Raw genomic sequence first — 14286 nt, 5'->3', positions numbered from 1 at the left:
AACTAAGTCCAGGTCCCTCTCGGCAGCGTTTCCAGCGGCCATAAGGAAAACGCGACGCACTCGAGGCACGCCCACATCACTTTACCGGAAGGGCTGGCGCGCGCCGTCAACAAAAGGCGCCAGTGTAAGGAAATAAACGAAAACGCAGTAAACACTGCGACAAAGACCTTTTTTTCCATTCCCCGTTCCCCGTTGAAAAATCCCCTTTCTACTGCTTTCGGTTCGTCTCACTCCGCGGCGCGTCCACGGCGTGTGCGTAGGCTTGCCTTCCGAGCGTCCGTTCTCTGCGCACGTGCAAAGGAGCGGCGACGCCCGACGGAGCGAGCGCGCAACGAGCGCGAGGTGTCAGCCACGCTCCAAATGCGACGGCACAGATGAGGAGGGCGAGGGGGGGGGCGCCACAATGCGCGCTAATAGCCTTTCCACGCCGCTCTCGCCCTATATACGCCCGAAACCCGAGGGTAGAGTGTGGCGGCCGGGGCTGGTCGAAAGCCACCTTCGCACGGAGTGACCTGGTCGTGTAGCTAAAGGGACCCTGAAACCGTAACGCGCCAAAAAAGTGGAGTAGTCTACGAACACGCCTCGACGTCGCCAATTTCATTCCCAGACATGCAGCGCCTGCTTGACGCACAGTGGAACCGACTCACATCGAACTCGGGTGTTGAGAACACACTGGCTACAAAGAACAGCCTCAACATCCCCTCCCACGTATCTTTTTCTATGCACCGTGCATTTTGTGTATCGAACTATTGATTGTATCATCGAGGCGTTTCCCCGTTCCTTGGAGTTCGATACCTCGGAGGTTCGCACATCGCCGTCAGTTGTTGCGCTCCCCCTGAAACACGATTCACGACGCACCGAAGCTACAACTGGGCTGCGAGGCACGCCGCAGGGGAGGGCTAAGATTAGGTTCGACCACCCGGGAATCGTCACCGTTCGCTCGAAACACGGGCGCTTTCACGTTTCGCCTCCATCAGAAAAGCGGCCCCCGCGGCACGGATCGCACCCGCGTCCTTGGACTCAGCAGCACAACGCTTCAGCCACTAAGCCACCCTGTTCCGGAACGCCCCCATCCTGTCTGGACCAACTCATCGCTTCCAATCATCTACACGTCCCACTAGTTTATCTGCCTGTACACCTGCACCGCTCACCTCCACATTTATTGCCCACTCTGCTACCTTCCGTCCTTCACACCACTTGCTTTGCCAATTCTTCCCCTGATCATAAGGTACAACGTATAGCGCGCGAGTTCCTCCTCTGACCCGAGAACGCTTGCTTTGTGGCTTTAGGCATAACACCTATCGCCTTTCCATTCATGGCCTTTTGCGATCAGCTCGGTTTTACTCCAACGGGCTTTGCAAGGCCTCAAGGTTTCCGCCCCGGGGCAGCGCACAGGAAGCACGTGCGGACTGAGTTGATCGCCACTCTATTTAGTTGCAGTTAGGAACTACCCTTCATTACCAGGGATTACTACTTGACTACCATATGCCCGCCGCGGTGGCTCAGTGGCTAAGGCGTTGCGCTGCTGAGCACGAGGTCGCGGGTTCGATTCCCGGCCGCTTTTCTGATGGAGGCGAAAAGCAAAAACTCCCGTGTGTTCGAGATTTCGGCGCAGATTAAAGATCCCCAGGTGGTCAAAATTAATCCGGAGCCCTCCACTACGGCGCGCCTCATCGCCTGCGTTGCGTCGGCGCGTTAAACCCTACAATCAATCAATCAATTGACTACCATATAACCCCTGCCCTCCCAAATCCCACCCAATACTAATCCTTGAATCACTTCTTCCTCCTGATTGGCTATATGGCGACGGAGAGAGAGAAATTATAGCCGTTTCACTCAACGTGAAAGCTGTCGGAAGTGCAGAGCAGTGATTCGCCGTAATGGGCTGCAGCGCCATTATCCACTCACTACTGCCATCCAATGCATTCAAAATTTCCCGCATTCACGGTGCTCGCGCGTCCCTTTCCCGAAACTGCACCAGCGGGAGCTCTGTTCTTTTTGCGCTTGCTTTTCCTCCCGCGCGTGCCGGCGTTGCACTGCCACTTTTTTTTTTTTCGCTTACTATCGTAAAAACCAACCCAACGAGCGTTCTTAATTAAATGAACGCGGGCGTTACCGGTTAATTGCGTATATTTGGCCTCAAATGTACCTGCAGTTTCCTTTGCGCTAAACAACGGGGAGATGTATGACAAGCGCCAGCGGTTCGCGAGTTTCGCACGCCTATATGACTATACAAACCGCTTGGCTTTCAAAGCTTCTGGGTTACGCCGCGACGACAGCCGCTACGACGGAACGCCGTGTGGCTCTACTTGGGTCCAGCGAGCGAGCTACGACGACAAAGCGAGCCCCTAAAGTGTTCTGCACTTGAAAAAAAATGTGTTCATACATCCTGAGCCTAAACATACAAACAGGGATATGCAAAGGGTCCATAAACTGCAGCCCTCCATCCCTTTTCACCACCAGCTTTGGAACGGGTATTACTGTGTACACGGGCCACAACTTCAACGTGCACGGTGCACCCGGACGCGGAAGATGAGACATTCTTTGTGCCTAAACGTGCGCTGAAAAATTCAAAGCCGCCCAGCTCCTCCAGTGTGGTCGCACCGCAAGTCCTAGCGACCCCTGACAACGACCAGGGGAAGAGGGTGTAGTTGCAAAGTGCTAGCGACTCCCCCGGAACCTTTCCGCCACGCCGGCGTCTGTGCGGGCGCACGTAACACCCCAAACTAGCGGAAGGACGGCGGGCGAAGCGTCGTGGGCGACAAAGGAAAAGCAAGGGCACGCAGCAGCCCCACAACCCAGCGGCGTGGGCGACCCAGTGCGCGCCTGGCCGCGCCACCGAAATCCACTTTCGCGCGATCGCGCCACCGCCGCCCCGCAAACGCGCCGGGCCGGCCATTCGTCGCCGGCGAAGCGAACGCGCGGCGCACGTGCACACGCTCCAAGGGCCACGGCCCCGGCAAGGGTGCTTACCGGCCCGACACGGCTGCCTTGCGGAGAAAAAGGCCGCGCTGCGGAAGGGAAGGGTGGGAGAGGGAGTCTCAAGAGCAAACGAAACCACGTTGCGCAATCCGCGAAAGGGGCAGCCCACTTGGCAGGTGGGTTAAGCCTCTCGGGGCGCAGGAAGGTCGCATAGCTGCGCACGCGACGGCTGCGGAGCGCGCTCAACGAACACGCACCCAGAGAATGTGCGCGGAGGGGGAAAGGGCGACGAAAACTGGCTCCGGGTAACGGCAAGGGCTTCCAACACTTCGTTCCGCCGAGCAAAGATCTCCCCCGCTACGGCCTCAGAGAGGAACTCTACGAGGAATTCGCTGAAAGCCCTACAATCAGGTCCAGAAGAACGGGCCACACGCCATACTGCAGGAGCTCTGGTGAACATGTTAAATGGGGTCAGGGTGGAAGATGGTTGAGAAGACGGATGATGAAGATGGATAAATAGCACCGCTCAACAAACGCAGCTATGATAACTTCGTCGTTTCTCCGTCGCATGTCCACCCGAGGAGGTTAGCCAAACGCTGTGTCGCCTGCCTGCTTCGGGAGCCTGTAGACTTCGATAGTCCAGCGGCAACAATATACCTATCAATAAACAGCTATCATCGAAAAGGTTTCACATTCATCGCTTGTGTGCTTGGTGTAGGCGAGCCGCGGCATGTTCATCTTTCTGCAGTGCGTAATCGCGCGCTAAAACGACGGAATGATTGACCGAACAACGTTTTATTTGCCCAGATTTGTCACTTAGCCGTCGATTAGGAGCCCTTGGTCCCTGGCAGCGGTCGTGGCCATCTGGACGAGCCGCGTAAGGACACCCGGGTCGGAGCTGAGTAGCGCGATCTCCCACTGCTCCTTCGAACTTGTGTTGAGTGTAGGCTGTCCTGCCTTGCTGTTTTGCGGGTCATTTATCCGGAAAGGGCAGGACCACATCACGTGATGTAGGCCAACCCTGTCACCACACGCCTTGCATTTATCTGAATAGAGCCCTGGGTAACATCGGCTGTAAGCCACTGGATTGGGGAAACAATCGGTCTGCAACCGTCGCCACCCCACTGACTGCCATTTGCTCAGTGTCCCGTCTGGGGCTGGGTATTTTGCCCTTTCTAGCCTGTAGTGGTCAGTCATATATCTGTAAGTACACCAGCCTGTCCCTGTCTGACCGTAGTATCGGATAATTTTGTGTGTTTGTTTGTTTTTGTCAATTTACGTTCCGTTGCCACCAAGTATGGATGCAGTTACGCCCACCGAGCTGTTCAACGTGGCAGCTTTTTTTTTTCTCCCGCTGCTCACCTCCCACCCCTTCCTTTTTACTGATGCATAAGGAATTAGGCATGCATGCGCACCATCGCCTGTATCCGCATAGTCTGTCCTTCAAAACTCATTCTTGAGAAGCATTAACTGCGTTCTTTTTTTTTTTTTTTTTTTTTTGCCGAGTCTGATACGTGCATTCGTCGAAGTTCGGGTTTCCGTGCAGATAACAGATAGCCTCATTAAGGTTTCTTGCCAGAAATGGTGCGGGCCTTCAGGACTGTCGGGACCGGTTGCAAGTTAACGAAACCTGGGCGATTCGGGGATAACTTTGCATAGCCCCAATTCCTCTTCAGCTGAATACTAGTAGGCGGAGAGATCGGACAAGGGCATTCGGCGACACAAAGCGGATACCTCTGACGTGAGACGTTGTTGGGTGGGTTTTCTTGATGTTGATGGTGATGGTGGTGGTGATGATGGACATAATAAAATTCACATATGCAAAACGAACAGACAAGGCGGCTTTCCGGAAGGAGCATCGAGATTTCCTGGCACGCGTTCACGTGGTGTGTGCCCCATCGTTGTTTACGACTGCCGAGAACGTAGATTTGTAACCGTCGAACATTAGCTTAATGCGCCTTTTCTACACTTCTGCGCGCATTTTGTCCCAGCATATAAACGCACCTGTTCCAGCGAGGAACGTGGTTTTCCTAGTAAAGGCGTGACGTCACGGCTTGACGCCATTCGCCCCGTTAACAGTACCACTTTTTTTTTTACGACAGCGGTGTTCCAGCACTATCGGAAACTCCGGTGAGAGGGGAGCGTGCGATTACCGCAGCTAACAAAGTGCGTAGGACGTCGCAACGGACCACGTCAGACGAGCAGTGTGCCTTCGCGTCGGTTTCAATTGCCCCTGTACTAACGATCCTTGTGGCCTCGCTTATCGTGCGAAGATGGGAAAACAAAAAGTACGTGCTAATCTGGAAACGAACGAGAGCACGCACAATGCTGGGACGACAGGCGGCAAGGGACTCCACCCTAGCTGAGAACTAGCGGCACGAAAACGCCAAATGGAGCAATTCACTGCGGTGGCTGAGTGACTGAGGCGTTGTGCTGCTGGGCCCAAGGACGCGAGTTCGATTCCCAGCCGCGGTGCCTACTCCTCAGGTGGATGCGAAAAATCAATCAATCAATAAATCAATAAATCGCCAAATGGACCCGACAGAATGGAGGCCTCCTCCTTCGAGACACCGCAGCGAAGAAGGTATAGCACACGCCCACGCGAGCCGCCAGTGACTCGACGGATCTGTCATCCACCGGTACCCACTTCGAGGTGAGAACCAGCGCGTAAAGAGTTGCAACCGCCTCTCCAAAACAAACAGGCACGTTACCGACGAGCAGGGGAACAGAAGGGACCCAACCACGCACGCAATCAGTACGCCCCGGTCAAGCCGAGCGCGGTGTTACGAAACGGTGTTACGTGAACGTGGACAAAAGGAAAAAAAAAAAAAAAGATGCGCGCGACCAAGCAAACGCAGGGCGCGCGAAAAGAGAAGAAATGTGGGCGATACGCTCCCGCTGCACGCAGAGATGGCATCACCGGGCGCAGAGGCTGAGAGCAATCAGCGATATGAAAATCAACGCGTGCGCGGCACTGCACTGAAAGAACCGCTTCCGCCACGCGCTCGGCTCGCAGTTGCGTGCAGCGGCGCAGTCGACCCGTCTCGTGCGAAAGAGAACGCGCGATGCCAGCGGTATCCGGATGAAAAAGGTGTAGTACTGCCGCTTCTACTAACATCACTTTCACGGATCCATTACGACGCTAACGTAGGCTTGTTCAGTTGGGCCGCGAAGCGATACTTCGAAGCAGCGGAGTCCTTCCCTTAAGTGCGCCTCATGTTGATCGCCTTCTTGAAGCGTCAAGGCGTGGCCAGACTGCGCCACGTAGAGCTGCCAGTGGAAATTTAGAGGAAGTGCCTAAGCTGCAGTTCTTCAGCTTTTAGCGATCGAGTAAGGGCGAGCAAAACAGACCTGTGTGCCCAAGCGCAAACGACCTTCACAAAGAAACGAGGAGGGCACCGGAGGGAGCCCAAGCCTGGCGCGGTTTTCACCGATGCCACGCTGCTTTGTGTATTCGGCGGATGCGTGCGCTAGCCGCCTGCGAGGCAGCAAGCAAGCGTCAGGCCCGCGACGAGTGCTGCGTTCACAGCGCAGTGAAAACTAAACTTACTATGGTAAGGTTTCCCTCGCAGCTCCCTTTTACGCGGTGCGGGTGCGTTACGCAGTGAGGAAGCGAAACCTGCAGAAAGCAGCAGTGTTACGAGGCATAGGAAAAGAAAGACGGAAAGTGGCGGTCAGCGAGCGTCAGGTCTTCTTTCTCGGTTCTGGGAGGCCCGGACTCTCGCTCGGGCGTCTGGGCAGCAAAGCGGGCTCAACGCCAGCAGATATTTCGGGGCGGAATGGATTTAAATACGAGGAGCTCAACGAGGTGAGAAGATCACGAAGAGCGATTAATCATCAGGGTGGGGCTGACGGACGGTTTGGAGTGCGCTCTCTATTCAAAGCGGCCGTAGAATTCCGCGACAGTGTGTTACGACTGTACAACTCGCTTTGTTCACTCGTCTCTCGACGTCACGTCGCGAATAACGGCGCCATGTTTCATTTAAAGGTCACCTAAATGCGACACGACATTAGCACTCCTTGTCGGCGCAAATAACAACGCGTTCAGCGGCTTCCAAGTGGGCCGCCCAAGGAAGAGTTTAAAGACTCAACACTCCGTTCGGCAAACAAGTATGGCGAGTCTGTTCCATCCCAGCCAACCGGACGCCTTCCGCCTCGCTGCATGCAACGCGCGGGGGGCAACACCAGCGTTCCCGGCAGCCCGCTGCTCTCCTTTGCCTACCAGTCGGCCCGTCCCCAGTCCATGCCGGCTGCGAGATGCATGGGGCGGTGAGATGGCCGAACGAGATAGCCGCCGCGAGGAGGAAGGAGCGGCCCAGGTAAACAAGCAACGGCGCACGCTGCCGCCGCCGCCGCCGCTGTTCACAACACGCACGCACGTGCAGTAGGCGGACTGCGGGAGACTGGACGCAAACACGTCGGTGACACGCAGTTCGTGCTCGGCGAGCAGCCCAAGCGTGGGAAACCAACCAGCCACTAGTCTATAAGCCACTAGCAACGGTACTGCGGCGGCAGAGAAAAAGTGAGACCCCTTGAAACGTCGGGCTAAAGTTTATGCCTCAACTTTAACACCGTGGAAATCGGGACACGCCACGGTTTCGCCACACGATAAGCCAAAAGCATCTGCACCTACAACAAGAAGTCGGAACACGCCATCGTACCGGCGCAGGTGCTTTCGTTATATCGACGCCGACCTCGAGGCAGCCTGCCCGAACCCGGCTCTGGTTTAGGTATACGAGCTGCTGGCGATGTTCAATAGAGCTCATGAGCGGTGGCATCAAATCGACACACAATGCACACGTTCCGAGTGAACCTCTAAATTTTGGGCTTTGACACGCGTGCGAATTGGAGGTGATCCACGGTGTAGTTAAGGGCTACCGATTAATTTCCACCACTGAATTTCTTTGCTGTCCTTTCAAGTACGCGAACACAGTTTTTTTTTTTTTCTCCAGCCCTCGTTTGCACCAAAGAGTGCCAGAATTCAGGCTCACCGCTTAATTCTAGGTCACGAGTGAAATGCAGGGCTCGCACTCTTGCGATTGGCCGGCTTACACTGTTTCGCGTACGGGTCGTAAGAAACCAGCCAAAACGAAATTTTTGATCGTAATCGGGAGGCGAGGTTACGGCTGAAATACATTCGGTGTAGCTAAGCCTCACCGGCTCTTTTTGATACGATACTACCCGTTGTCGATCGTTCAACCTGCGCGCTTACGCACTCTCTTATTGGCGACATTAACGCCAGAACAGGCGAGCTAGAAGGCGTCGTCTTCGTCTATCCTAATCCTCGCGGTCTCGGCGGCAGTGGAAAACCTGTCAACCTCGGGAAGCTAATAGACATCGAAGCGTTGGTTTTGCAGCTTACGCAAACCAAAAATCCTGCTAGCTTCGAGTTTACGGAATAATACTGGCGCCGAATGTATAAGAAAAGACCTCATTTTGGTGTTTTCAATGCAGAGAAAAGGAAGAGTATTGTCAACCGTGCGCTTCTCAACGCGTGCGTTAAGAAGCCGAGCAACCTACATCAAAGTAAGGATAAAATCAAAACAGATATAAGCGATATTATCTCTATTACTTTCTTCGCCAGTCCCCTGCGAAGAAAACCGGGCAAGGCTCACTTTTTTACGGTGATAGCTGTATGAAGGAAACAACCGCGCGTCTTCCGATTTAACAGATGCCTGTAAAGGGTGGTTCACTGCACGTATACGCATAAAAAGGGAAAGCCAACTTCAGGGGGAGGACAATATCAGCCTGAATGCAAATCAAACGAAAATTCTCACACTGCGCCAATTCAATAAGAGGGGATTGGCAAGAAACTGCAAGGACACTTAAGCACTTCGTACTGGTTGTGGACGTCCCTTTGCCGAGCGGATATGCTTGTGCTGTGAGCGCCGCCATGTTCCCCGGTTACGAGAGATACAAAAGCGGTAGAGCGCTGTAGCTCGCCGGTGACTGGTGCGCCGTTGGGTGGCTATATTAAGCCCGATGAGTGGAATTCATGCACTTCTTCCTCTGCCGCCGCGAACAGCACGGTAGGCCAGAGCATACACCCATCTCGCTAAGCCGCAAACAGTTCAGCTCGATCTTTAACAACCATGACGCGTTCCTATGTGGTCACGTGACGCGACGCAGCGAATGGGCCCGTCAGGTCGGCCCATACCCGCGTTCGCACCCAATACTTTCCATCCTTTAGTTCATATTTAAAATGCCTCAAACGCCGTGTTCCGCGTGGCGTAGAGTAGCGGTCAAGCCACTCGCCGGGTCCCAGGTTTCGATCCCGTCCAAGCTACAGTATTCTTCCCCTTTAAACGGGGACTGGGGTGCCACCCAACAAACTATCTAGAAACGCCGTGTGGCACTGCCACCCACGTGTCGTCAGCCAATTGGAACCTATCGGCCGCATTTCTGGGACGGCGGTTTTTGCGTTCAATGAGCGCTCGATGCAAAACAGAAATAAGCGCTACACGAGCCTTCTACCATAAGCACTGGCACGCACAGACTGCCAAGTCCTGCCCTTCCTAACTTGAACAGTGAATGACACAACGCTGTCCAACTACAGGAGTGAGGCTCGATAACGCATGAACCAAAGGGCACCGGTTCCCCCCAGACTGATATCTTCTGATGAACGGGACGCCGCTCCTTATTCCACACCCCACCAACGTGACTCATTGGACGAGCGTCTCTAACGGGGAGATCGTGATTGTGACTCCTACTACTCGAGTTCACTTCGCGCCTGCAAATTGCACTCGCCCCCACTGTTCGCAATTCTCCTATAACGGGTCACGACGCCGATGGGGATGACGTGACGCGCGATAGTACCGCCGCTCGCCATCGAGGGGTGGCTCTCGGCCAGTCGGAAGCTCACCTCTCCGTGTCAGCGACGTCTCGCAAAAGCAGGACGTGACCGCCCAGCCAGTACGCGGTCGGGGATTGTTTTCAACGGCACAGATAGAGGGGGGAGCTCTGATGCGAAGCATACGAGCGCACTGCGCGCGTGCACGCACGCACAGGCGCAAGCAGTGCAACCAACACCAATCACTCGCCGCAAACACATGCGCATAGGTCATAGGAACAGTCACGCGTCCGCAGCGCAATGGCCGACAGGCACACAGTTGCGGAAGGGGGGGAAGAGGACGCTCCCCCCCGACAACGCGAGCAGCCCAGCCTAATGGCCGGTCCGCTCCGCAACACGGCCGCCGATCGTCAACAAAACAAACGCGCGAGGGAAGGCGAGGGAGGCGGGAAAAAAGGCCGCGAAACGGTTTCAGCCTCGCGCGCTGCTCGCTCACTCGCGACGGGTCGCCTCAAAAACGCAAAACGGCCGACGCAGCGAGCGCGCCGGTCCAGGCCTCGATCAGCCAGGCATCGAGCGCATGACAGTGAAAGGAGACGAAAGCGAAGCGGGCAAGAGACGCACGCGAACGGGGCCTCGATCCGCGAGAGAGCGCGGCCCGGTCGGCGCGAGCGGCAACGAGCCGCGCAGCGACGACGACTACGAGCGATGGAGATAAGCGGGCCACCACCGATAAGCAAAGAGAAAAGAAGCAAATGTGCGCGGCGGCCCGATTTCCCGGCCGCTGGTTAAGTGCGCGCCCACCGGGTCACGACAAATGGGTGGCACAGCGAGCGGCCGCGTAACGACGCAAAGCCGAAACCTCGCACACTGTGCCGCGCGTCAACACTGCCGAGCGGAACAGTGCTAATGCAGGGCGAAGAGTTTCCAGAGAAATCTTTTAGGGGCAAAGCACCTTAGGACCTCACGCTGTCCGGGGCTTGGCGTCTGTGTACACAGTATTGCGCATGCGCGAGGAGCAGTGGATTGGATTGAAATGGATTGGATTGGATTAAATTGTATCGGATTGGATTGCACTGGAATCGTGTATACTGCACACACGCGTTGTCACTCATTTACATGCGCGAGTGGGCAATGCCACGGGTGATTTACAGTAAGAACGATCCCCAATGCTTCGCCCACTCGTGATGATTCACTTCGTGGAGATGCGTGAATTTTTTTAGCTTTACGGCAGCCATGCTGGGATCGCTTTCGACGAACAGAGGCATTACTGGGGCCAAGCACGCGACACTGCGGTCACCAGGCGAAGCAGTCGAACCTTTCTCCCGTTTTGTAGATGATTAGCCTCAGCCCAAAGATGCACCCTTCCCATTACGATTCACTAGCCCTTCGGCGATTAGCTCAAGTAACAGGTTCGAACACGCACTCAATTCATTCGAAACACATTCTCGATGCGGTCATAGTCTGCGTCGTAAACTCCACAGAGAGGAAAAGAAGGGCAACGCGTGCTCGCAGTCGACGGTGCGGTTAATGATAAAGAGCAAGGGGTGTCCTAACATTTAAACGAAATGCGGTCCCTGTAAAAAGAACGCAACCTCCCGGACAGGCGCATTGTTTATTAAACACGATGTTTCAGGAACAGAGCTTTACTTTACCGTTAAATGTTCCCCTTTGCCCAGAGAAACGTTTAACTCGGTGAATATTGTGCTCCAGAAGCGCACTATAACCCCACACAGGCTGCAACCGCAGGCAGCTTAACGCCGCCAAGAGAATCTCGACTGAAGGAGGCAAAATACGAAGCGTCCCCGCGTACAAGACTTGGGCGCACGTTACGGAAGCCGAGGGCGAGAAAAAAATTCCGCAGCCCTCCACAGTACAGCGGGCCTCGTGGCTGGCGTGTACGCCTTCGCTACGTTAGGCCCCAATTTATACGACGAAAACTCGGCACTCGTGACCCGCGTGGCTTTCGGGGTGGAAGGGCCAACGCGGGCCAGCGAACTCTGCGGGTGCGCTGCCCGCAACGGAAGAGTCGCGCAGAACGCCGAAAGAGGAGGCAGGAGCTCGCCGTGTCTGTGCATACAATGGGAAGAGAACGAGCCGCCGAACGCGTTAACGGCAGAGGCGCGCGGGTGAGCGATCTCTTCTGCAATGGGCCTGCTCCGCACGGTTACAGTGTACCAGAAGAGAAAGGTGTGTCTGTCGTTCGGGGCCGATTAGGGGGGTCTCTTTTGAGATAAAAATTTCTGCTGAGGAACTCCTCTTGCAAAATCAGCGCCCCTGGCGGCCGCTGCTTACCAGTTGGTTTCAGAAGTTTTGTTTGTTAAAATAATCCTGATTCACTGCCCTAAATAGTCTTATTTCTTCATTTAATGATACAAAGTTCTAAAAGACCAGTCAAATAACTGTTTGGTTTGATTTAAAAACTTATAGGTGGCGCTGGCTGCAACAGGATTTCCCTGGAACACGCCTGCGCTCCATACAACTCGCAAAAGGGACCCGTGCTCTCAGTTGGTTTTATCCCCGCAAGACTACTTTACCTTCTAGTACACTGTAACACGGTCGCCGGCTCAGTGTTTCCAAAACCCCCGGTTCGACGCTGAGACATTCGGTCGCCGCACTCTGGCGCGAGTTTAGGAAGTCGGCGCGAAACACTGCCGCGAACGCCTCGATGACTTATTGTGCACACAGGCAATTGCGGTTGCCAAACGACGCGTACGTTCCTCTTGCAACGTCGCGCCGAAAACTATACCGTTAGTGCGCGACTACGTGAACGTTTCGTGCCAGGAGGTGAATGCGGCCCAAAGCGCGCACATAGCACCGCTTCCATACTGGCTTAAAAACTACTCTCTACGGAAATAAACGCGAGACGATGAGCGGAAAAAACCGAGCGCATTCTCTACCTGGCTAAAAGCCATTTGTAAGCCACGGTACGCGCGACCTAAGGTAAGCGCGAAGACTGCATGCCGAGTTTCGAGGTGCAGAGCGCTGCAAGGTCCCAAACGCCGAACTAGAGGCCGTCCCTCATCGTCGCGATAAGGGGAGGACGATATCGACGGACGGGGTCAGAGATGCGGCGCGGATAAGCCAGAGCGTTTGCAAGGTTCATTTCGTAACCTAAGCGCTTGAGACGCGAGGGCGTCAAAGGCGGCTTTCGCTAGCCTAGACAACGGTTAAACGAAACGGTTAAGCAAGCGCAAACAAAGGAGAAACAAGGACGGTGAAGATCATTCGCATAACGTCCAGGACAGATACATCTTATGCGCACAAGGAAACAAGGGCAGATTTTTTCTCTCACGGCTCAGTAGACTGCATAACATGTGCCTAAAAACACGTTCGAGAACCACGGGGCACTTCCTCTCTGCAACGACCGTAACTGAGCCCACACTGCGCGCACGAACGCCGTCCGGTGGTTTCCGTGTTGACAGTGCCACCGGCGACTGCACGTGCACGCCGGAAGGGGGGGGGGGGGGGAGCAGGTGGTGCAAAGCACGTAACGAGGCAGTCGACAAGGCACGCGAGACGCACAAGCGCAAACTGTCCAACCATGACCGCAAAGACCTGCCTAACCCGTAACCATGTGCGTGCTTGGAGACAAATCAGCCGTGGCGCGGCCTGAGCGTGCCAGAATACTTCCGAATCATTTTAGGTCCCCGCCAGACGCAGAGAGAGGAATACATCTTCAGCGACGTCCCTCTGGCCTGTACAACCAGCGGACACCGAACGGCGCTGACGAGAGCTGTTCGGAGTTAAGAGGACAGAGGCGGAAGACGCGCGTCGTGCCTTTCTCGTTCGCCCTTCGTACTCGTTTCGCCAATGGCTCGCCCTCTAATCGGGTGTGTGATGACGTAAGCGCGGGCGCCTTTGCACAGAGGTTACTGAACAGGAACGACCGTGGAAGCACTCACGACAAAAGAAACCAGCGCTAGGTCAGTTACGCGCCCTCAGCAGTTAACTGTTGCAGTGACTCGCGAACCCCGGCGCTAACGGCTTCATCACTCGAATCATAAGCGCGGTGACAGCTATATGACTGCCACGATCTGCACCTCAAAGCCCTACGTGGTGTTGCCACGCCAGACTTCATGTCTTGTGTCAACAACGAAATAAACGATCTCATCATCATCAGACAGCGTATAAAGGGCTATAGGATTCCTTTGCGCACTTGCCACCGCTTTACGGTTCCTGCCTGCTTGGCGTACGCCGCACGAAGCTCGATAGACAGCGACCTTCGCTCGGAACGAGCAAAGCCCCCACCAGCTTCCATTCGGCCGCGTATAAATTTCACGCAAACGCCGATAGAGAGAAAAAAAAAAAAAAGCCATGGCACGAAGCACGCTCGCTTGGAGCGTACGCAAGGATTCGATCCCGCGCACCGCCGCGAGCCGGCGGGCAGGATCGACAACGCCACCGATAACAAAGCACGGAAAGAAGAGATGGGGAGCGCGTCCCTCATTTGCAGCCCTGCAACGATCGCGGGGGGCGGCCCGAGATCAGGGGAAAGAATGGAGACCGGGGACTTGTTTCTTTTCGCTGTCCTTATTATCTGGCGGCCTGCTTGCACCCGACGGGTCCGCATT

The 14286-nt window shown here is 55.1% G+C and overlaps 1 protein-coding gene across 3 annotated transcripts in view; it reads right to left on the bottom strand.

The window, feature by feature from the left end:
• The window catches only part of LOC144163090 (membralin), a 170048-nt gene that overhangs the window by 94049 nt on the left and 61713 nt on the right, over positions 1-14286 (bottom strand). Inside the window, exon 1 of one of the 3 annotated variants that reach the window (XM_077693893.1) lies at positions 9785-9924. The exons of the other annotated variants lie outside the window; for them this stretch is intronic. The gene's annotated coding sequence lies outside the window, so the exon portion shown is untranslated. Of the gene's footprint in view, positions 1-9784; positions 9925-14286 lie in introns of those variants that run through there. 3 annotated transcript variants of the gene reach the window in all.

Source organism: Haemaphysalis longicornis, unplaced genomic scaffold, assembly GCF_048455015.1.
Source record: "Haemaphysalis longicornis isolate Haplotype H1 unplaced genomic scaffold, Haemaphysalis longicornis Haplotype H1 scaffold_12, whole genome shotgun sequence".
NCBI classification, from domain to species: domain Eukaryota; kingdom Metazoa; phylum Arthropoda; class Arachnida; order Ixodida; family Ixodidae; genus Haemaphysalis; species Haemaphysalis longicornis.
The sequence above is the reverse complement of the archived record's forward strand: the minus strand, read 5'-3'. Positions and strand labels throughout refer to the sequence as shown.